At 36.7% G+C, this 24,703-nt stretch overlaps 6 long non-coding RNA genes across 13 annotated transcripts; all 6 read right to left on the reverse strand.

The window, feature by feature from the left end:
• Nucleotides 1-124: 124 nt before the first annotated feature.
• On the reverse strand, nucleotides 125-9,572 carry LOC119883504. 8 transcript variants are annotated; one of them, XR_005440667.1, is made up of 10 exons: nucleotides 8,468-8,600; nucleotides 8,200-8,277; nucleotides 7,662-7,734; nucleotides 6,596-7,458; nucleotides 5,790-6,131; nucleotides 5,520-5,592; nucleotides 4,456-5,317; nucleotides 3,122-3,991; nucleotides 2,854-2,931; nucleotides 125-279 (listed from the first exon to the last, which is right to left on the reverse strand). It is a non-coding gene; the product is annotated as an uncharacterized LOC119883504 (long non-coding RNA). The 8 variants fall into 8 exon arrangements; XR_005440666.1 differs by lacking the exon at nucleotides 125-279 and adding an exon at nucleotides 2,637-2,659; XR_005440663.1 differs by lacking the exons at nucleotides 125-279; nucleotides 2,854-2,931 and having other exon boundaries at nucleotides 2,968-3,991; nucleotides 5,790-5,867; nucleotides 6,059-6,131.
• Nucleotides 9,573-9,847: 275 nt separating this feature from the next.
• Nucleotides 9,848-10,992, reverse strand: LOC119883505. Its single transcript, XR_005440668.1, has 2 exons — nucleotides 10,335-10,992; nucleotides 9,848-9,870 (listed from the first exon to the last, which is right to left on the reverse strand). It is a non-coding gene; the product is annotated as an uncharacterized LOC119883505 (long non-coding RNA).
• Nucleotides 10,993-11,248: 256 nt separating this feature from the next.
• LOC119883506 lies at nucleotides 11,249-12,012 on the reverse strand. Its single transcript, XR_005440669.1, has 2 exons — nucleotides 11,940-12,012; nucleotides 11,249-11,473 (listed from the first exon to the last, which is right to left on the reverse strand). It is a non-coding gene; the product is annotated as an uncharacterized LOC119883506 (long non-coding RNA).
• A 39-nt stretch (nucleotides 12,013-12,051) lies between these two features.
• Nucleotides 12,052-13,610, reverse strand: LOC119882253. Its single transcript, XR_005440481.1, has 2 exons — nucleotides 13,541-13,610; nucleotides 12,052-13,075 (listed from the first exon to the last, which is right to left on the reverse strand). It is a non-coding gene; the product is annotated as an uncharacterized LOC119882253 (long non-coding RNA).
• Nucleotides 13,611-13,652: 42 nt separating this feature from the next.
• LOC119882254 lies at nucleotides 13,653-16,350 on the reverse strand. The gene is made up of 4 exons (XR_005440482.1): nucleotides 16,204-16,350; nucleotides 15,140-16,009; nucleotides 14,873-14,950; nucleotides 13,653-14,676 (listed from the first exon to the last, which is right to left on the reverse strand). It is a non-coding gene; the product is annotated as an uncharacterized LOC119882254 (long non-coding RNA).
• Nucleotides 16,351-16,791: 441 nt separating this feature from the next.
• Nucleotides 16,792-17,718, reverse strand: LOC119882336. The gene is made up of 3 exons (XR_005440496.1): nucleotides 17,271-17,718; nucleotides 17,005-17,082; nucleotides 16,792-16,814 (listed from the first exon to the last, which is right to left on the reverse strand). It is a non-coding gene; the product is annotated as an uncharacterized LOC119882336 (long non-coding RNA).
• Between the last annotated feature and the right edge of the window lie 6,985 nt (nucleotides 17,719-24,703).

Raw genomic sequence — 24,703 nt, forward strand, 5'->3', positions numbered from 1 at the left:
GTTTTCTTAATGACCTGATCTGCTGAAAACAAAAAAAAATAAGAAAAAAAGGACTTTTCTCCAAATAGACATTTATTTTGCATGCGGTATGATGAAGACATGCTACCATGAGTAGACGTCATCAAGTGTGAGTGAAATGTAGAAAAATACTTGAGATGTCTACGAAACTTATAGAACTTGATCAATATTAAAAATCATCAGGTTACCTTAGGATCGTTTGACTGTAGTTTGAAGTCTGTGACTCCATCCAGTTTCATTCAAATCTGTTTACTTAATGACCTGATGAGATGACAACAAGAGAAATACAGGGAAAAAACAACCGTTATCCTAAAATAGACAATTTTGTACATTGGGGTATGGTGAAGACATGCTGCGATGAATAGAGGTTATCAGCTGTGACTGAAATGCAGCAGTACGCATGAGGTGTCAGCCCAAACCTATAAGACTTCATAAAAAACTAAAAATCATCAGCTTACTTCAAGAACATTTGATGGTGGTTTAAAACCTGTGACTCCACCCAATTTTATTCAAATCTGTTTTCTTAATGACCTGATCTGTTGAAAACAAGAAAAAAAATCTGAAAAAAAGGACTTTTCTCCTCAAATTGACAATTTTTTACATGAAGTATGGTGAAGACATGCTACTATGAGTAGACGTCATCAAGTGTTAGTAAAATGTAGCAGTACACTTGAAGTGTCTACCCATATTTCTAGACCTTGATCAATATTAAAATCATCAGGTTACCTTAGGAACGTTTGATGCTAGTTTAAAACCCGTGACTCCGTCCAATTTAATTCAAATCTGTTTTCTTAATGACCTGATCTGCTGAAAACAAGAAAAAAAATCAGAAAAAAAGGACTTTTCTCCTCAAATAGACATTTATTTTGCATGCGGTATGGTGAAGACATGCTACCATGAGTAGACGTCATCAAGTGTGAGTGAAATGTAGCAACATACTTGAGATGTCTACCAAACTTCTAGGTCTTGATCAATATTAAAAATCATCAGGTTACCTTAGGACGTTGATTGTAGTTTGAAGTCTGTGACTCCATCCAGTTTCATTCAAATCTGTTTTCTTAATGACACGATTAGATGACAACATGAGAAACACAGGGAAAAAACAACCGTTATCCTAAAATCGACATTTTTTACATGGGGCATGGTGAAGACATGGTACTATGAGTAGACGTTGTCAAGTGTTGCAGTACACTTGAAGTGTCTACCCAAACCTCTTGGCCTTGATCAAAAGAAAAATTCACCAGCTTACCTTAGGAACGTTAGAAAGTAGGCTATTTGGACATCTGTGACACCCTCCAGTATCAATAAGATCTGTTTACTTAATAAATTGATTATTTGACAACACAAAAAATACAGAATAACAGCAACCTTAATCTTTAAATGGACAGCTTTTTACACTGGAGTATGGTGAAGACATGCTACTATGAGTAGACGTCATCAAGTGTTAGCAAAATGTAGCAGAACACTTGAAGTGTCTACCCAAACATCTGGGCCTTGATCAAAAGAAAAACTCACCAGCTTACCTTAGGAACGTTGCAAAGAATTACGACATCTGAGACTCATTCCAGCATCAAGAAAATGTGTTTTCTTAATAAGTGGATTAATTGACAACACAACAAATACAGAATAACACCAATCTTAAGCTTTACATTGAAATATTTTTATATGCAGTATGGTGAAGACATTCTACGAAGAGTAGAGGTTATCAAGTGTGAGTGAAATGTAGCAACACACTTGAGATGTCTACGAAACTTATAGAACTTGATCAATATTAAAAATCATCAGGTTACCTTAGGATCGTTTGATGCTAGTTTAAAACCCGTGACTCCGTCCAATTTAATTCAAATCTGCTTTCTTAATGACCTGATCTGTTGAAAACAAGAAAAAAAATCTGAAAAAAAGGACTTTTCTCCTCAAATTGACATTTTTTTACATGGAGTATGGTGAAGACATGCTACCATGAGTAGACGTCATCAAGTGTGAGTGAAATGTAGCAACATACTTGAGATGTCTACCAAACTTCTAGGTCTTGATCAATATTAAAAATCATCAGGTTACCTTAGGACGTTTGATGTAGTTTGAAGTCTGTGACTCCATCCAGTTTCATTCAAATCTGTTTTCTTAATGTCACGATTAGATGACAACATGAGAAACACAGGGAAAAACAACCGTTATCCTAAAATCGACATTTTTTTTACATGGGGCATGGTGAAGACATGGTACTATGAGTAGACGTTGTCAAGTGTTGCAGTACACTTGAAGTGTCTACCCAAACCTCTTGGCCTGATCAAAAAAAAAATCATCAGGTTACCTTAGGAACGTTGCAAAGAATTACGACATCTGAGACTCATTCCAGCATCATTCAAATGTGTTTTCTTAATAAGTGGATTAATGACAACAACAAATACAGAATAACACCAATCTTAAGCTTACATTGAAATATTTTATATGCAGTATGGTGAAGACATCTACGAGAGTAGAGGTTATCAAGTGTGAGTGAAATGTAGCAACACACTTGAGATGTCTACAAACTTACAGAACTTGATCAATACTAAAAATCATCAGTTACCTTAGGATCATTTGACTGTAGTTTGAAGTCTGTGACTCCATCCAATTCATTCAAATCTGTTTACTTAATGACCTGATGAGATGACAACAAGAAAAAAATCAGAAAAAAGGACTTTTCTCCTCAAATTGACAATTTTTTACATGAAGTATGGTGAAGATATGCTACTATGAGTAGACGTCATCAAGTGTTAGTAAAATGTAGCAGTACACTTGAAGTGTCTACCCATATTTCTAGACCTTGATCAATATTAAAAATCATCAGGTTACCTTAGGAACGTTTGATGCTAGTTTAAAACCCGTGACTCCGTCCAATTTAATTCAAATCTGTTTTCTTAATGACCTGATCTGCTGAAAACAAGAAAAAAAATCAGAAAAAAGGACTTTTCTCCTCAAATAGACATTTATTTTGCATGCGGTATGGTGAAGACATGCTACCATGAGTAGACGTCATCAAGTGTGAGTGAAATGTAGCAACATACTTGAGATGTCTACCAAACTTCTAGGTCTTGATCAATATTAAAAATCATCAGGTTACCTTAGGACGTTTGATTGTAGTTTGAAGTCTGTGACTCCATCCAGTTTCATTCAAATCTGTTTTCTTAATGACACGATTAGATGACAACATGAGAAACACAGGGAAAAAACAACCGTTATCCTAAAATCGACATTTTTTTACATGGGGCATGGTGAAGACATGGTACTATGAGTAGACGTTGTCAAGTGTTGCAGTACACTTGAAGTGTCTACCCAAACCTCTTGGCCTTGATCAAAAGAAAAATTCACCAGCTTACCTTAGGAACGTTAGAAAGTAGGCTATTTGGACATCTGTGACACCCTCCAGTATCAATAAGATCTGTTTACTTAATAAATTGATTATTTGACAACACAAAAAATACAGAATAACAGCAACCTTAATCTTTAAATGGACAACTTTTTACACTGGAGTATGGTGAAGACATGCTACTATGAGTAGACGTCATCAAGTGTTAGCAAAATGTAGCAGAACACTTGAAGTGTCTACCCAAACATCTGGGCCTTGATCAAAAGAAAAACTCACCAGCTTACCTTAGGAACGTTGCAAAGAATTACGACATCTGAGACTCATTCCAGCATCAAGAAAATGTGTTTTCTTAATAAGTGGATTAATTGACAACACAACAAATACAGAATAACACCAATCTTAAGCTTTACATTGAAATATTTTTATATGCAGTATGGTGAAGACATTCTACGAAGAGTAGAGGTTATCAAGTGTGAGTGAAATGTAGCAACACACTTGAGATGTCTACGAAACTTACAGAACTTGATCAATATTAAAAATCATCAGGTTACCTTAGGATCGTTTGACTGTAGTTTGAAGTCTGTGACTCCATCCAGTTTCATTCAAATCTGTTTACTTAATGACCTGATGAGATGACAACAAGAGAAATACAGGGAAAAAACAACCGTTATCCTAAAATAGACAATTTTGTACATTGGGGTATGGTGAAGACATGCTGCGATGAATAGAGGTTATCAGCTGTGACTGAAATGCAGCAGTACGCATGAGGTGTCAGCCCAAACCTATAAGACTTCATAAAAACTAAAAATCATCAGCTTACTTCAAGAACATTTGATGGTAGTTTAAAACCTGTGACTCCACCCAATTTATTCAAATCTGTTTTCTTAATGACCTGATCTGTTGAAAACAAGAAAAAAAATCTGAAAAAAAGGACTTTTCTCCTCAAATTGACAATTTTTTACATGAAGTATGGTGAAGACATGCTACTATGAGTAGACGTCATCAAGTGTTAGTAAAATGTAGCAGTACACTTGAAGTGTCTACCCATATTTCTAGACCTTGATCAATATTAAAAATCATCAGGTTACCTTAGGAACGTTTGATGCTAGTTTAAAACCCGTGACTCCGTCCAATTTAATTCAAATCTGTTTTCTTAATAACTTGATCTGCTGAAAACAAGAAAAAAAATCAGAAAAAAGGACTTTTCTCCTCAAATAGACATTTATTTTGCATGCGGTATGGTGAAGACATGCTACCATGAGTAGACGTCATCAAGTGTGAGTGAAATGTAGCAACATACTTGAGATGTCTACCAAACTTCTAGGTCTTGATCAATATTAAAAATCATCAGGTTACCTTAGGACGTTTGATTGTAGTTTGAAGTCTGTGACTCCATCCAGTTTCATTCAAATCTGTTTTCTTAATGACACGATTAGATGACAACATGAGAAACACAGGGAAAAAACAACCGTTATCCTAAAATCGACATTTTTTTACATGGGGCATGGTGAAGACATGGTACTATGAGTAGACGTTGTCAAGTGTTGCAGTACACTTGAAGTGTCTACCCAAACCTCTTGGCCTTGATCAAAAGAAAAATTCACCAGCTTACCTTAGGAACGTTAGAAAGTAGGCTATTTGGACATCTGTGACACCCTCCAGTATCAATAAGATCTGTTTACTTAATAAATTGATTATTTGACAACACAAAAAATACAGAATAACAGCAACCTTAATCTTTAAATGGACAGCTTTTTACACTGGAGTATGGTGAAGACATGCTACTATGAGTAGACGTCATCAAGTGTTAGCAAAATGTAGCAGAACACTTGAAGTGTCTACCCAAACATCTGGGCCTTGATCAAAAGAAAAACTCACCAGCTTACCTTAGGAACGTTGCAAAGAATTACGACATCTGAGACTCATTCCAGCATCAAGAAAATGTGTTTTCTTAATAAGTGGATTAATTGACAACACAACAAATACAGAATAACACCAATCTTAAGCTTTACATTGAAAATTTTTATATGCAGTATGGTGAAGACATTCTACGAAGAGTAGAGGTTATCAAGTGTGAGTGAAATGTAGCAACACACTTGAGATGTCTACGAAACTTACAGAACTTGATCAATATTAAAAATCATCAGGTTACCTTAGGATCGTTTGACTGTAGTTTGAAGTCTGTGACTCCATCCAGTTTCATTCAAATCTGTTTACTTAATGACCTGATGAGATGACAACAAGAGAAAAAAATCAGAAAAAAAGGACTTTTCTCCTCAAATTGACAATTTTTTACATGAAGTATGGTGAAGACATGCTACTATGAGTAGACGTCATCAAGTGTTAGTAAAATGTAGCAGTACACTTGAAGTGTCTACCCATATTTCTAGACCTTGATCAATATTAAAAATCATCAGGTTACCTTAGGAACGTTTGATGCTAGTTTAAAACCCGTGACTCCGTCCAATTTAATTCAAATCTGTTTTCTTAATGACCTGATCTGCTGAAAACAAGAAAAAAAATCAGAAAAAAAGGACTTTTCTCCTCAAATAGACATTTATTTTGCATGCGGTATGGTGAAGACATGCTACTATGAGTAGAGGTTATCAAGTGTGAGTGAAATGTAGCAACACACTTGAGATGTCTACGAAACTTATAGAACTTGATCAATATTAAAAATCATCAGGTTACCTTAGGATCGTTTGACTGTAGTTTGAAGTCTGTGACTCCATCCAGTTTCATTCAAATCTGTTTACTTAATGACCTGATGAGATGACAACAAGAGAAATACAGGGAAAAAACAACCGTTATCCTAAAATAGACAATTTTGTACATTGGGGTATGGTGAAGACATGCTGCGATGAATAGAGGTTATCAGCTGTGAATGAAATGCAGCAGTACGCATGAGGTGTCAGCCCAAACCTATAAGACTTCATAAAAAACTAAAAATCATCAGCTTACTTCAAGAACATTTGATGGTAGTTTAAAACCTGTGACTCCGCCCAATTGTATTCAAATCTGCTTTCTTAATGACCTGATCTGTTGAAAACAAGAAAAAAATCTGAAAAAAAGGACTTTTCTCCTCAAATTGACAATTTTTTACATGAGTATGGTGAAGACATGCTACTATGAGTAGACGTCATCAAGTGTTAGTAAAATGTAGCAGTACACTTGAAGTGTCTACCCATATTTCTAGACCTTGATCAATATTAAAAATCATCAGGTTACCTTAGGAACGTTTGATGCTAGTTTAAAACCCGTGACTCCGTCCAATTTAATTCAAATCTGTTTTCTTAATGACCTGATCTGCTGAAAACAAGAAAAAAAATCAGAAAAAAAGGACTTTTCTCCTCAAATAGACATTTATTTTGCATGCGGTATGGTGAAGACATGCTACCATGAGTAGACGTCATCAAGTGTGAGTGAAATGTAGCAACATACTTGAGATGTCTACCAAACTTCTAGGTCTTGATCAATATTAAAAATCATCAGGTTACCTTAGGACGTTTGATTGTAGTTTGAAGTCTGTGACTCCATCCAGTTTCATTCAAATCTGTTTTCTTAATGACACGATTAGATGACAACATGAGAAACACAGGGAAAAAACAACCGTTATCCTAAAATCGACATTTTTTTACATGGGGCATGGTGAAGACATGGTACTATGAGTAGACGTTGTCAAGTGTTGCAGTACACTTGAAGTGTCTACCCAAACCTCTTGGCCTTGATCAAAAGAAAAATTCACCAGCTTACCTTAGGAACGTTAGAAAGTAGGCTATTTGGACATCTGTGACACCCTCCAGTATCAATAAGATCTGTTTACTTAATAAATTGATTATTTGACAACACAAAAAATACAGAATAACAGCAACCTTAATCTTTAAATGGACAACTTTTTACACTGGAGTATGGTGAAGACATGCTACTATGAGTAGACGTCATCAAGTGTTAGCAAAATGTAGCAGAACACTTGAAGTGTCTACCCAAACATCTGGGCCTTGATCAAAAGAAAAACTCACCAGCTTACCTTAGGAACGTTGCAAAGAATTACGACATCTGAGACTCATTCCAGCATCAAGAAAATGTGTTTTCTTAATAAGTGGATTAATTGACAACACAACAAATACAGAATAACACCAATCTTAAGCTTTACATTGAAATATTTTTATATGCAGTATGGTGAAGACATTCTACGAAGAGTAGAGGTTATCAAGTGTGAGTGAAATGTAGCAACACACTTGAGATGTCTACGAAACTTATAGAACTTGATCAATATTAAAAATGATCAGGTTACCTTAGGATCGTTTGACTGTAGTTTGAAGTCTGTGACTCCATCCAGTTTCATTCAAATCTGTTTACTTAATGACCTGATGAGATGACAACAAGAGAAATACAGGGAAAAAAAACCGTTATCCTAAAATAGACAATTTTGTACATTGGGGTATGGTGAAGACATGCTGCGATGAATAGAGGTTATCAGCTGTGACTGAAATGCAGCAGTACGCATGAGGTGTCAGCCCAAACCTATAAGACTTCATAAAAAACTAAAAATCATCAGCTTACTTCAAGAACATTTGATGGTAGTTTAAAACCTGTGACTCCACCCAATTTTATTCAAATCTGTTTTCTTAATGACCTGATCTGTTGAAAACAAGAAAAAAAATCTGAAAAAAAGGACTTTTCTCCTCAAATTGACATTTTTTTACATGGAGTATGGTGAAGACATGCTACTATGAGTAGACGTCATCAAGTGTTAGTAAAATGTAGCAGTACACTTGAAGTGTCTACCCATATTTCTAGACCTTGATCAATATTAAAAATCATCAGGTTACCTTAGGAACGTTTGATGCTAGTTTAAAACCCGTGACTCCGTCCAATTTAATTCAAATCTGTTTTCTTAATGACCTGATCTGCTGAAAACAAGAAAAAAAATCAGAAAAAAGGACTTTTCTCCTCAAATAGACATTTATTTTGCATGCGGTATGGTGAAGACATGCTACCATGAGTAGACGTCATCAAGTGTGAGTGAAATGTAGCAACATACTTGAGATGTCTACCAAACTTCTAGGTCTTGATCAATATTAAAAATCATCAGGTTACCTTAGGACGTTTGATTGTAGTTTGAAGTCTGTGACTCCATCCAGTTTCATTCAAATCTGTTTTCTTAATGACACGATTAGATGACAACATGAGAAACACAGGGAAAAAACAACCGTTATCCTAAAATCGACATTTTTTACATGGGGCATGGTGAAGACATGGTACTATGAGTAGACGTTGTCAAGTGTTGCAGTACACTTGAAGTGTCTACCCAAACCTCTTGGCCTTGATCAAAAGAAAAATTCACCAGCTTACCTTAGGAACGTTAGAAAGTAGGCTATTTGGACATCTGTGACACCCTCCAGTATCAATAAGATCTGTTTACTTAATAAATTGATTATTTGACAACAAAAAATACAGAATAACAGCAACCTTAATCTTTAAATGGACAGCTTTTTACACTGGAGTATGGTGAAGACATGCTACTATGAGTAGACGTCATCAAGTGTTAGCAAAATGTAGCAGAACACTTGAAGTGTCTACCCAAACATCTGGGCCTTGATCAAAAGAAAAACTCACCAGCTTACCTTAGGAACGTTGCAAAGAATTACGACATCTGAGACTCATTCCAGCATCAAGAAAATGTGTTTTCTTAATAAGTGGATTAATTGACAACACAACAAATACAGAATAACACCAATCTTAAGCTTTACATTGAAATATTTTTATATGCAGTATGGTGAAGACATTCTACGAAGAGTAGAGGTTATCAAGTGTGAGTGAAATGTAGCAACACACTTGAGATGTCTACGAAACTTACAGAACTTGATCAATATTAAAAATCATCAGGTTACCTTAGGATCGTTTGACTGTAGTTTGAAGTCTGTGACTCCATCCAGTTTCATTCAAATCTGTTTACTTAATGACCTGATGAGATGACAACAAGACAAAAAATCAGAAAAAAAGGACTTTTCTCCTCAAATTGACAATTTTTTACATGAAGTATGGTGAAGACATGCTACTATGAGTAGACGTCATCAAGTGTTAGTAAAATGTAGCAGTACACTTGAAGTGTCTACCCATATTTCTAGACCTTGATCAAATTAAAAATCATCAGGTTACCTTAGGAACGTTTGATGCTAGTTTAAAACCCGTGACTCCGTCCAATTTAAGAAAATCTGTTTTCTTAATGACCTGATCTGCTGAAAACAAGAAAAAAAATCAGAAAAAAAGGACTTTTCTCCTCAAATAGACATTTATTTTGCATGCGGTATGGTGAAGACATGCTACTATGAGTAGAGGTTATCAAGTGTGAGTGAAATGTAGCAACACACTTGAGATGTCTACGAAACTTATAGAACTTGATCAATATTAAAAATCATCAGGTTACCTTAGGATCGTTTGACTGTAGTTTGAAGTCTGTGACTCCATCCAGTTTCATTCAAATCTGTTTACTTAATGACCTGATGAGATGACAACAAGAGAAATACAGGGAAAAACAACCGTTATCCTAAAATAGACAATTTTGTACATTGGGGTATGGTGAAGACATGCTGCGATGAATAGAGGTTATCAGCTGTGAATGAAATGCAGCAGTACGCATGAGGTGTCAGCCCAAACCTATAAGACTTCATAAAAAACTAAAAATCATCAGCTTACTTCAAGAACATTTGATGGTAGTTTAAAACCTGTGACTCCGCCCAATTGTATTCAAATCTGCTTTCTTAATGACCTGATCTGTTGAAAACAAGAAAAAAAATCTGAAAAAAAGGACTTTTCTCCTCAAATTGACATTTTTTACATGGAGTATGGTGAAGACATGCTACTATGAGTAGACGTCATCAAGTGTTAGTAAAATGTAGCAGTACACTTGAAGTGTCTACCCATATTTCTAGACCTTGATCAATATTAAAAATCATCAGGTTACCTTAGGAACGTTTGATGCTAGTTTAAAACCCGTGACTCCGTCCAATTTAATTCAAATCTGTTTTCTTAATGACCTGATCTGCTGAAAACAAGAAAAAAAATCAGAAAAAAAGGACTTTTCTCCTCAAATAGACATTTATTTTGCATGCGGTATGGTGAAGACATGCTACCATGAGTAGACGTCATCAAGTGTGAGTGAAATGTAGCAACATACTTGAGATGTCTACCAAACTTCTAGGTCTTGATCAATATTAAAAATCATCAGGTTACCTTAGGACGTTTGATTGTAGTTTGAAGTCTGTGACTCCATCCAGTTTCATTCAAATCTGTTTTCTTAATGACACGATTAGATGACAACATGAGAAACACAGGGAAAAAACAACCGTTATCCTAAAATCGACATTTTTTTTACATGGGGCATGGTGAAGACATGGTACTATGAGTAGACGTTGTCAAGTGTTGCAGTACACTTGAAGTGTCTACCCAAACCTCTTGGCCTTGATCAAAAGAAAAATTCACCAGCTTACCTTAGGAACGTTAGAAAGTAGGCTATTTGGACATCTGTGACACCCTCCAGTATCAATAAGATCTGTTTACTTAATAAATTGATTATTTGACAACACAAAAAATACAGAATAACAGCAACCTTAATCTTTAAATGGACACTTTTTACACTGGAGTATGGTGAAGACATGCTACTATGAGTAGACGTCATCAAGTGTTAGCAAAATGTAGCAGAACACTTGAAGTGTCTACCCAAACATCTGGGCCTTGATCAAAAGAAAAACTCACCAGCTTACCTTAGGAACGTTGCAAAGAATTACGACATCTGAGACTCATTCCAGCATCAAGAAAATGTGTTTTCTTAATAAGTGGATTAATTGACAACACAACAAATACAGAATAACACCAATCTTAAGCTTTACATTGAAATATTTTTATATGCAGTATGGTGAAGACATTCTACGAAGAGTAGAGGTTATCAAGTGTGAGTGAAATGTAGCAACACACTTGAGATGTCTACGAAACTTACAGAACTTGATCAATATTAAAAATCATCAGGTTACCTTAGGATCGTTTGACTGTAGTTTGAAGTCTGTGACTCCATCCAGTTTCATTCAAATCTGTTTACTTAATGACCTGATGAGATGACAACAAGAGAAATACAGGGAAAAAAACAACCGTTATCCTAAAATAGACAATTTTGTACATTGGGGTATGGTGAAGACATGCTGCGATGAATAGAGGTTATCAGCTGTGACTGAAATGCAGCAGTACGCATGAGGTGTCAGCCCAAACCTATAAGACTTCATAAAAAACTAAAAATCATCAGCTTACTTCAAGAACATTTGATGGTAGTTTAAAACCTGTGACTCCACCCAATTTTATTCAAATCTGTTTTCTTAATGACCTGATCTGTTGAAAACAAGAAAAAAAATCTGAAAAAAAGGACTTTTCTCCTCAAATTGACATTTTTTTACATGAGTATGGTGAAGACATGCTACTATGAGTAGACGTCATCAAGTGTTAGTAAAATGTAGCAGTACACTTGAAGTGTCTACCCATATTTCTAGACCTTGATCAATATTAAAAATCATCAGGTTACCTTAGGAACGTTTGATGCTAGTTTAAAACCCGTGACTCCGTCCAATTTAATTCAAATCTGTTTTCTTAATGACTGATCTGCTGAAAACAAGAAAAAAATCAGAAAAAAGGACTTTTCTCCTCAAATAGACATTTATTTTGCATGCGGTATGGTGAAGACATGCTACCATGAGTAGACGTCATCAAGTGTGAGTGAAATGTAGCAACATACTTGAGATGTCTACCAAACTTCTAGGTCTTGATCAATATTAAAAATCATCAGGTTACCTTAGGACGTTTGATTGTAGTTTGAAGTCTGTGACTCCATCCAGTTTCATTCAAATCTGTTTTCTTAATGACACGATTAGATGACAACATGAGAAACACAGGGAAAAAACAACCGTTATCCTAAAATCGACATTTTTTTACATGGGGCATGGTGAAGACATGGTACTATGAGTAGACGTTGTCAAGTGTTGCAGTACACTTGAAGTGTCTACCCAAACCTCTTGGCCTTGATCAAAAGAAAAATTCACCAGCTTACCTTAGGAACGTTAGAAAGTAGGCTATTTGGACATCTGTGACACCCTCCAGTATCAATAAGATCTGTTTACTTAATAAATTGATTATTTGACAACACAAAAAATACAGAATAACAGCAACCTTAATCTTTAAATGGACAGCTTTTTACACTGGAGTATGGTGAAGACATGCTACTATGAGTAGACGTCATCAAGTGTTAGCAAAATGTAGCAGAACACTTGAAGTGTCTACCCAAACATCTGGGCCTTGATCAAAAGAAAAACTCACCAGCTTACCTTAGGAACGTTGCAAAGAATTACGACATCTGAGACTCATTCCAGCGTCAAGAAAATGTGTTTTCTTAATAAATTGATTGGTTGACAACACAACAAATACAGAATAACACTAATCTTAAGCTTTACATTGAAATATTTTTATATGCAGTATGGTGAAGACATTCTACGAAGAGTAGAGGTTATCAAGTGTGAGTGAAATGTAGCAACACACTTGAGATGTCTACGAAACTTACAGAACTTGATCAATATTAAAAATCATCAGGTTACCTTAGGATCGTTTGACTGTAGTTTGAAGTCTGTGACTCCATCCAGTTTCATTCAAATCTGTTTACTTAATGACCTGATGAGATGACAACAAGAGAAATACAGGGAAAAAACAACCGTTATCCTAAAATAGACAATTTTGTACATTGGGGTATGGTGAAGACATGCTGCGATGAATAGAGGTTATCAGCTGTGACTGAAATGCAGCAGTACGCATGAGTGTCAGCCCAAACCTATAAGACTTCATAAAAAACTAAAAATCATCAGCTTACTTCAAGAACATTTGATGGTAGTTTAAAACCTGTGACTCCACCCAATTTTATTCAAATCTGTTTTCTTAATGACCTGATCTGTTGAAAACAAGAAAAAAAATCTGAAAAAAAGGACTTTTCTCCTCAAATTGACAATTTTTTACATGAAGTATGGTGAAGACATGCTACTATGAGTAGACGTCATCAAGTGTTAGTAAAATGTAGCAGTACACTTGAAGTGTCTACCCATATTTCTAGACCTTGATCAATATTAAAAATCATCAGGTTACCTTAGGAACGTTTGATGCTAGTTTAAAACCCGTGACTCCGTCCAATTTAATTCAAATCTGTTTTCTTAATACTGATCTGCTGAAAACAAGAAAAAAATCAGAAAAAAAGGACTTTTCTCCTCAAATAGACATTTATTTTGCATGCGGTATGGTGAAGACATGCTACCATGAGTAGACGTCATCAAGTGTGAGTGAAATGTAGCAACATACTTGAGATGTCTACCAAACTTCTAGGTCTTGATCAATATTAAAAATCATCAGGTTACCTTAGGACGTTTGATTGTAGTTTGAAGTCTGTGACTCCATCCAGTTTCATTCAAATCTGTTTTCTTAATGACACGATTAGATGACAACATGAGAAACACAGGGAAAAAACAACCGTTATCCTAAAATCGACATTTTTTTACATGGGGCATGGTGAAGACATGGTACTATGAGTAGACGTTGTCAAGTGTTGCAGTACACTTGAAGTGTCTACCCAAACCTCTTGGCCTTGATCAAAAGAAAAATTCACCAGCTTACCTTAGGAACGTTAGAAAGTAGGCTATTTGGACATCTGTGACACCCTCCAGTATCAATAAGATCTGTTTACTTAATAAATTGATTATTTGACAACACAAAAAATACAGAATAACAGCAACCTTAATCTTTAAATGGACAACTTTTTACACTGGAGTATGGTGAAGACATGCTACTATGAGTAGACGTCATCAAGTGTTAGCAAAATGTAGCAGAACACTTGAAGTGTCTACCCAAACATCTGGGCCTTGATCAAAAGAAAAACTCACCAGCTTACCTTAGGAACGTTGCAAAGAATTACGACATCTGAGACTCATTCCAGCATCAAGAAAATGTGTTTTCTTAATAAGTGGATTAATTGACAACACAACAAATACAGAATAACACCAATCTTAAGCTTTACATTGAAATATTTTTATATGCAGTATGGTGAAGACATTCTACGAAGAGTAGAGGTTATCAAGTGTGAGTGAAATGTAGCAACACACTTGAGATGTCTACGAAACTTACAGAACTTGATCAATATTAAAAATCATCAGGTTACCTTAGGATCGTTTGACTGTAGTTTGAAGTCTGTGACTCCATCCAGTTTCATTCAAATCTGTTTACTTAATGACCTGATGAGATGACAACAAGAGAAAAAAATCAGAAAAAAAGGACTTTTCTCCTCAAATTGACAATTTTTACATGAAGTATGGTGAAGACATGCTACTATGAGTAGACGTCATCAAGTGTTAGTAAAATGTAGCAGTACACTTGAAGTGTCTACCCATATTTCTAGACCTTGATCAATATTAAAAATCATCAGGTTACCTTAGGAACGTTTGATGCTAGTTTAAAACCCGTGACTCCGTCCAATTTAATTCAAATCTGTTTTCTTAATGACCTGATCTGCTGAAAACAAGAAAAAAATCAGAAAAAAGGACTTTTCTCCTCAAATAGACATTTATTTTGCATGCGGTATGGTGAAGACATGCTACTATGAGTAGAGGTTATCAAGTGTGAGTGAAATGTAGCAACATACTTGAGATGTCTACCAAACTTCTAGGTCTTGATCAATATTAAAAATCATCAGGTTACCTTAGGACGTTTGATTGTAGTTTGAAGTCTGTGACTCCATCCAGTTTCATTCAAATCTGTTTTCTTAATGACACGATTAGATGACAACATGAGAAACACAGGGAAAAAACAACCGTTATCCTAAAATCGACATTTTTTTACATGGGGCATGGTGAAGACATGGTACTATGAGTAGACGTTGTCAAGTGTTGCAGTACACTTGAAGTGTCTACCCAAACCTCTTGGCCTTGATCAAAAGAAAAATTCACCAGCTTACCTTAGGAACGTTAGAAAGTAGGCTATTTGGACATCTGTGACACCCTCCAGTATCAATAAGATCTGTTTACTTAATAAATTGATTATTTGACAACACAAAAAATACAGAATAACAGCAACCTTAATCTTTAAATGGACAGCTTTTTACACTGGAGTATGGTGAAGACATGCTACTATGAGTAGACGTCATCAAGTGTTAGCAAAATGTAGCAGAACACTTGAAGTGTCTACCCAAACATCTGGGCCTTGATCAAAAGAAAAACTCACCAGCTTACCTTAGGAACGTTGCAAAGAATTACGACATCTGAGACTCATTCCAGCATCAAGAAAATGTGTTTTCTTAATAAGTGGATTAATTGACAACACAACAAATACAGAATAACACCAATCTTAAGCTTTACATTGAAATATTTTTATATGCAGTATGGTGAAGACATTCTACGAAGAGTAGAGGTTATCAAGTGTGAGTGAAATGTAGCAACACACTTGAGATGTCTACGAAACTTACAGAACTTGATCAATATTAAAAATCATCAGGTTACCTTAGGATCGTTTGACTGTAGTTTGAAGTCTGTGACTCCATCCAGTTTCATTCAAATCTGTTTACTTAATGACCTGATGAGATGACAACAAAGAAAAAATCAGAAAAAAAGGACTTTCTCCTCAAATTGACAATTTTTTACATGAAGTATGGTGAAGACATGCTACTATGAGTAGACGTCATCAAGTGTTAGTAAAATGTAGCAGTACACTTGAAGTGTCTACCCATATTTCTAGACCTTGATCAATATTAAAAATCATCAGGTTACCTTAGGAACGTTTGATGCTAGTTTAAAACCCGTGACTCCGTCCAATTTAATTCAAATCTGTTTTCTTAATGACCTGATCTGCTGAAAACAAGAAAAAAAATCAGAAAAAAAGGACTTTTCTCCTCAAATAGACATTTATTTGCATGCGGTATGGTGAAGACATGCTACTATGAGTAGAGGTTATCAAGTGTGAGTGAAATGTAGCAACACACTTGAGATGTCTACCAAACTTATAGAACTTGATCAATATTAAAAATCATCAGGTTACCTTAGGATCGTTTGACTGTAGTTTGAAGTCTGTGACTCCATCCAGTTTCATTCAAATCTGTTTTCTTAATGACACGATTAGATGACAACATGAGAAACACAGGGATAAAACAACCGTTATCCTAAAATAGACAATTTTGTACATTGGGGTATGGTGAAGACATGCTGCGATGAATAGAGGTTATCAGCTGTGAATGAAATGCAGCAGTACGCATGAGGTGTCAGCCCAAACCTATAAGACTTCATAAAAAACTAAAAATCATCAGCTTACTTCAAGAACATTTGATGGTAGTTTAAAACCTGTGACTCCACCCAGTTTCATTCAAATCTGTTTACTTAATGACCTGATGAGATGACAACAAGAAAAAAATTAGAAAAAAAGGACTTTTCTCCTCAAATTGACAATTTTTTATGAGTATGGTGAAGACATGCTACTATGAGTAGACGTCATCAAGTGTTAGTAAAATGTAGCAGTACACTTGAAGTGTCTACCCATATTCTAGACCTTGATCATATTAAAAATCATCAGGTTACCTTAGGAACGTTTGATGCTAGTTTAAAACCCGTGACTCCGTCCAATTTAATTCAAATCTGTTTTCTTAATGACCTGATCTGCTGAAAACAAGAAAAAAATCAGAAAAAAAGGACTTTTCCTCAAATAGACATTTATTTTGCATGCGGTATGGTGAAGACATGCTACCATGAGTAGACGTCATCAAGTGTGAGTGAAATGTAGCAACATACTTGAGATGTCTACCAAACTTCTAGGTCTTGATCAATATTAAAAATCATCAGGTTACCTTAGGACGTTTGATTGTAGTTTGAAGTCTGTGACTCCATCCAGTTTCATTCAAATCTGTTTTCTTAATGACACGATTAGATGACAACATGAGAAACACAGGGAAAAAACAACCGTTATCCTAAAATCGACATTTTTTTACATGGGGCATGGTGAAGACATGGTACTATGAGTAGACGTTGTCAAGTGTTGCAGTACACTTGAAGTGTCTACCCAAACCTCTTGGCCTTGATCAAAAGAAAAATTCACCAGCTTACCTTAGGAACGTTAGAAAGTAGGCTATTTGGACATCTGTGACACCCTCCAGTATCAATAAGATCTGTTTACTTAATAAATTGATTATTTGACAACACAAAAATACAGAATAACAGCAACCTTAATCTTTAAATGGACAACTTTTTACACTGGAGTATGGTGAAGACATGCTACTATGAGTAGACGTCATCAAGTGTTAGCAAATGTAGCAGAACACTTGAAGTGTCTACCCAAACATCTGGGCCTTGATCAAAAGAAAAACTCACCAGCTTACCTTAGGAACGTTGCAAAGAATTACGACATCTGAGACTCATTCCAGCATCAAGAAAATGTGTTTTCTTAATAAGTGGATTAATTGACAACACAACAAATACAGAATAACACCAATCTTAAGCTTTACATTGAAATATTTTTATATGCAGTATGGTGAAGACATTCTACGAAGAGTAGAGGTTATCAAGTGTGAGTGAAATGTAGCAACACACTTGAGATGTCTACGAAACTTATAGAACTTGATCAATATTAAAAATGATCAGGTTACCTTAGGATCGTTTGACTGTAGTTTGAAGTCTGTGACTCCATCCAGTTTCATTCAAATCTGTTTTCTTAATGACCTGATCTGTTGAAAACAAGAAAAAAAATCTGAAAAAAAGGACTTTTCTCCTCAAATTGACAATTTTTTACATGAAGTATGGTGAAGACATGCTACTATGAGTAGACGTCATCAAGTGTTAGTAAAATGTAGCAGTACACTTGAAGTGTCTACCCATATTTCTAGACCTTGATCAATATTAAAAATCATCAGGTTACCTTAGGAACGTTTGATGCTAGTTTAAAACCCGTGACTCCGTCCAATTTAATTCAAATCTGTTTTCTTAATGACCTGATCTGTTGAAAACAAGAAAAAAAATCTGAAAAAAAGGACTTTTCTCCTCAAATTGACATTTTTTTACATGGAGTATGGTGAAGACATGCTACTATGAGTAGACGTCATCAAGTGTTAGTAAAATGTAGCAGTACACTTGAAGTGTCTACCCATATTTCTAGACCTTGATCAATATTAAAAATCATCAGGTTACCTTAGGAACGTTTGATGCTAGTTTAAAACCCGTGACTCTGTCCAATTTAATTCAAATCTGTTTTCTTAATGACCTGATCTGCTGAAAACAAGAAAAAAAATCAGAAAAAAAGGACTTTTCTCCTCTAATAGACATTTACTTTGCATGCGGTATGGTGAAGACATGCTACCATGAGTAGACGTCATCAAGTGTGAGTGAAATGTAGCAACATACTTGAGATGTCTACCAAACTTCTAGGTCTTGATCAATATTAAAAATCATCAGGTTACCTTAGGACGTTTGATTGTAGTTTGAAGTCTGTGACTCCATCCAGTTTCATTCAAATCTGTTTTCTTAATGACACGATTAGACGACAACATGAGAAACACAGGGAAAAAACAACCGTTATCCTAAAATCGACATTTTTTTACATGGGGCATGGTGAAGACATGGTACTATGAGTAGACGTTGTCAAGTGTTGCAGTACACTTGAAGTGTCTACCCAAACCTCTTGGCCTTGATCAAAAGAAAAATTCACCAGCTTACCTTAGGAACGTTAGAAAGTAGGCTATTTGGACATCTGTGACACCCTCCAGTATCAATAAGATCTGTTTACTTAATAAATTGATTATTTGACAACACAAAAAATACAGAATAACAGCAACCTTAATCTTTAAATGGACAGCTTTTTACACTGGAGTATGGTGAAGACATGCTGCGATCAGCAGCACGCTTGAAGTGTTTGCCCAAACTCTCTAGCTCTGCATCAAATAAAAAAAAAATTTACTTACTTTAGGATAGTTGGAAAGTATTTGGAAATCGGTGACCCGGTTTATTGAAACCCATCTGCTAAATGCAAGCACCTCATCTCTTCGTGTTGTCTGGTCTAACTGAATCAGGTACTGAACAGACTGCATTAAAGGCTCACCTAACATTCCAGAACATGACACGTGATGACACAGACTGACTACATCAAAGAACATCAAAGAACATCAAAGAACATTCTAAATGACCCTGTTCAGTGGGGCATCACTTTGATTAGGAGGGTTCTTTCATGATGTCATCGGGGCATATGATCCAACATGGCAGAAACAACAAGCAAATAGCTAGGTAGCTAGTTAGCTAGCTAGGTAGGTTTGTTGTCACATTATAACAAGTTATAGAGTGAAATTGAGTTTTGAGCTCTTCCCAGAAGGCAGCATGGTGAACAGGCTGTGGCTGGATGGGTACTGTCCTTTAGTATCCTTTGGGCTCTATGTAGGCAACTCACCTCACCGATATCACTGATGCTCAGGTAGATGGGTACCACTGATCTTCTCAGCTCCACTGCAGAGCCCTCCGGTCCTGGACCGTACACATCCCATGCCATTTAGTGATGTTTCTAGTCAAGTGCTTTCTATTGCTCCTCTGTAAAAGCTGACAAGAACTTGGCATGGGAATTTGGCCTTCTTTAGCTTCCTCAAGAAATACAGTAGTTTCTGTGCTTTCTTCACCAGCGTGGAGATGTGAGATGACCATGTCAGGTTCTCTGTGATGCTGATTTCCAGGAACCTGAAACTGTTCACCTCAGCTCCACTGATGTAGACAGGAGTGTGTATCTTTATCTCAGCTCATTATCAGCTCTTTGGTTTTGCTGACGTTGAGTAGTAGGTTGTTCTCTGAGCACTCTACAAGATTATGAATTTCCTCCCGATATGAAGTCTCATCGTTGTTTGAAATTCGGCTGATAATGGTGGCGTCGTCCTCAAACTTCATAACAGAGTTCTCTCCATGTCGGGGGATGCAGTCGTGGGTGTACAGCGTGAACGGGGGGGGTCTGAGCACACATGGTGAGATAGAAGACAACACATGATTGTAAATGCATATTATAATATACCATTTATAAAGAATCATACTTACAATGTTATTTTACTTATTTCTGTCTCTTCTCTCAGGGTCTGCATCCCTTCTTTCTTTACTCTCACTTTTCCTTCTCTTAATCTCTACATCCCTTCTTTCCTCAATCTTTGAAACGGATGTAAGTAGCAGACATGGCACTGTTAATTTTATATTTTTTCAAAATAATATTTTACCGCTTCAAAATAAGAAATAATACTGTTGAAGAGTTAGTATTTATTATACCTGTTTCACTTTTAAAAGTATAGGTTCGATCAGCAGCTAGGACTTTACTATTTACAGGTTTGGGGATGATGCACAAAGATGGTGGGAATAGCATCTGCTTGACCTTTTTGGGCCTGACAAACTGGTCTGCCTCAAAATGTGCCTGTGAAGTGACTTGAGCTTATTTTCCACACAACAATTCAGGTTTATCTATCCACATTAATACATCATAGTGGCTGAATGCACCATATTGGTGAACACTCAATACTGGATATGTTTACACTAAATTACATAATTACTTTGTACAAATTCATATCATATCATCATCAAAGTTCCTGTGTGTGAGAACCGTTATTACCGTTACTGCTAGTTGTTAATGAAGTTCTAAAACTTAACAATCCATAACTTCCACATTCAAACCTGTGTAGCCTTTTCTAAGAAAGGTTGAATTGAGGGCAACTGGACTTCTTCTGAAATGTCATCTAAAACCAGTCCAGTTGCTCTCGATTCAACTTTTCTAGGATAAACATGACCTGAAAATCTTTTCAGATGTGTAGGTTTGTCTAACCCTTTCTTTCTCTTGTTCTCCCTCCCTCAGCACAAGAATCATAGGGGGTTCAGTGGAGCCTGAAGATTATCTGCAGTAATGTGTTTAATAAACCAAAGCCAGTGTTGTGTTCTTTCTTTGTGGAAAAATTACCTCACATATTTTTTTGTTGTTAGCCTCTTTACTGATTGTAAGGTTGCTCCGGTTGACCTGAGTCAACCATTTTCCCTCCTCTCCATATCAGCTGGGAAACCATACATTCGTACTCCTTTTTCTGACCAACTGCAGCATCCCCACGCAACACAATAAACCGTGCTGTAAACTATTGTAAGGCAGTACACAGACACAAACCACTTAACATGCTGTTTTCTTAGTTTATTGGACATTTATTAAATTAATAGCCTACGTGACAGTCATTGATAGTCATCTGTCTGTTCTATCTAAAGTCATAAAGATTACATTAGTCATTAAGATCAATTAACCCTGTTACCATGGGATTACTATAAGGAATGTTAGAAAGTTAAATCGATCTGAATTTCGAAACATTGTGTTTTCAAGAGGAACACATTTTTCAGAGTAAAGTTAGCCGAAAAAATGTCAACAAGGTAGGTGATTGTAGCTGTTATTGTCAAAAATATGTCCTTCTTTCTCAAAAATACATTTATATTTATTATATACATTTATATTTATATATATTTATATTAATAAGTGTTAATATGAAATAAAACAAGTACTCACATCTAAAATGAAGAGGTGTGTCTCACTTGCCTGGTGTAGTACTACAATTCAGCATTGGTTTGGAGTCCCTGAATCAAATGACATGGAAGCTATTGAAAAAAAAAGCATTATTTCCATAAATTGTTAATTAATATTAATATAAATTCGGATATGCACTCAAATATAATATAAAGAGGTGTATCTCATTTGCACAGTGTAGCTCTACAGTTCGGCATTGTTGTCTTTGTATGACATGACATGGAAGCTATTGAAATAAATGATGATTTTCCCATAACACTGTTTTAACAATTGTAATTTATTTATGACCCCTAAGCTGACCCCCGAGTTATGTTGTAAATTCTCTCCGTGGTGCAACTGTTTTTATTTCATTAATGCATAAATCCCATTAGCAATAATTTACACTAGGCTAATAACTAGACTAAGTTTGAACACACAGCGGCTGTGACAGGCTGCCCAGCACCTCCTCTGTAAGTTACTGAAGTTACTAACCATTTCACAAAGAGGACCAGTGACATAACAAACCAGGATTCACTTCGGGACTGAAGGACAGGGATGGGTTGAAGCAGACTTAAAACTTGGAACATGTAAGTTGTGGACTTTATATGCAGTTTTACTGTAATACAGTATGTTAGCTACTGAACTTGCCGCTAGCATGCTGCGTGGCTAATGTGGCTAGCGTCTGTTCCACACACTGAGCAGTGAAACGTTATTTCATACTGAGAGACAGTCTGGAGGAATTGTGTGAATGTTAAGCCTTGTATGAAGTAAATTAAACAAAGCTGTCTGCAGCCTTAAAATTTGGCACTTTGTTGTAAACTCAGCTGCTGGCTGAGACAGTTAAACATCACTCAGTATTATGATGTAAACATTAATGTTGCTGCTCTAGACACAGCATAGCTGTATTTAAAATATTAAATTCTAATCCTTTAAATAATTTTAAAACAACCAGGTAGTTAATATGCACACTTCAATATATGCTTATTTATTGCAAGTCAGTTCTCAGTCTTCATTCCGTGCAGGCTTACTTCATGCCCGTTAGGTCTGGTCTTACCAAATAACTGTCACCACATAATAAAGTATCGATAGTGGTATGATTAAATAATAGGATCGTTAAGCAGTCTCAATAAGGGCAGGGCTCTACGCTAACCTGTTTCCCAAGGAGCACATGTGCAGCAAAAAGTGTAACAGAGTTTAACAAACTATGGTATGAAACCATCGAAGGACTATGGAATTGAAGACCTCGGCATCGGCCTTAATATTTTGTTAAAGCTTTTTAAAATATTGAAATAGATGTTTTGAAAATTTGACACATTGAAAACACCTTTTAAAATACTGATCACTCTTCACAAAAACTTTACTGTGATTGGTGCTTGTGTAGTTTAGAACCAGGGACGGATTCATGATACACCAGCAGCACACAACCCTGACCTAATGTAAACAAGACTACTGAACAATATTACAATAACTTCAGTAAAACAGAACGAGGGGAACGTGGGGAGGGGGATGAAGGGGCCGAGAGAAGAGGGATGAAGGGGTTGAGAGAAGAGGGATGAAGGGGTTGAGAGAAGAGGGATGAAGGGGGAGAGGGGAGAGGGATGAAGGGGCCGAGAGAAGAGGGATGAAGGGGTTGAGAGAAGAGGGATGAAGGGGGAGAGGGGAGAGGGATGAAGGGGGAGAGGGGAGAGGGATGAAGGGGCCGAGAGAAGAGGGATGAAGGGGTTGAGAGAAGAGGGATGAAGGGGGAGAGGGGAGAGGGATGAAGGGGTCGAGGGGAGAGGGATGAAGGGGGTTGTTTAGGGTTTGGTGGCCGGAGCAGCTAGGAACCCGGGGGCCGAGACTCAGGGTGGGGGCCCGTCTCGATAAGCGGCTTGCTTATAACCCCCCTGTGGTTCCTGTTGTATAAAAAGACAAGATGATTACTTGGCAGAATTATGGATTTTAGTGTGCATGTCTTTCATGGTGGGAGGAAACCGGAGCACCCGGGGGAAATCCACACAAACACGGGGAGAACATGCAAACTCTGCACAGAAAGGCCTGGGCTGAGCGAGGTCTAAACCCAGAACCTTCTTGCTGTGAGGACGCAGTGCTGTGCACTGGGCCACCATGCTGCCCATTTAAAATAGGTGAAAAAACAGGGTTTGGGTGGGAGGGGTGTGAGAACTGAGAAGCGGGAGAGGAAAGGGGTTAGACAGGCTTATATACGTGAGTGCATGTGATTGGATTAGAGAGGCACAGGTGGATAAAATGATTGAAGCTCAGGTGGTTGATTGGAGGAATTGGATGAGGCGCAGGTGGTCGAATTAGTGAGAGAGGCGTGGTCCTGTTCCTGAACTTTAGTTATATAACTCCATTTAGATAAAAAAATTCTATCTATAACACATCAAGGGCCAGCTGATCAAGAACAACAACCAGCCCCGCAAGAGACAGAGGTGAGGACAGACAGGACAGAGGTGGGGACTGACAGGTGAAGACAGTCATATGAGGACAGAAGTGAAGACAAACGGATAAGGACAGATAGGACAGATGTAAGGACTGATAAGTGAGGACGGTCTCTGGGTACCTGTTGAACAGCGGTGGTGTCTCCTTCCTCAGTCTTTGCAGTTCCAGCAGTAAACTGGCTCAGCTTACCCTGGAACAGATCCTGGAGCTCATGGACAACCTGAGGCTGAACCTGAGCAACACCAAGTACAGCTGTCAGTACACACACAGGCTAATTGATCGCTTCAGGAGGTATTG

Source organism: Micropterus salmoides, unplaced genomic scaffold (assembly GCF_014851395.1).
Source record: "Micropterus salmoides isolate LMB-PRFRI ecotype aquatic unplaced genomic scaffold, ASM1485139v1 Ms_hic_scaffold_3, whole genome shotgun sequence".
Classification (NCBI taxonomy): Eukaryota; Metazoa; Chordata; class Actinopteri; order Centrarchiformes; family Centrarchidae; genus Micropterus; species Micropterus salmoides.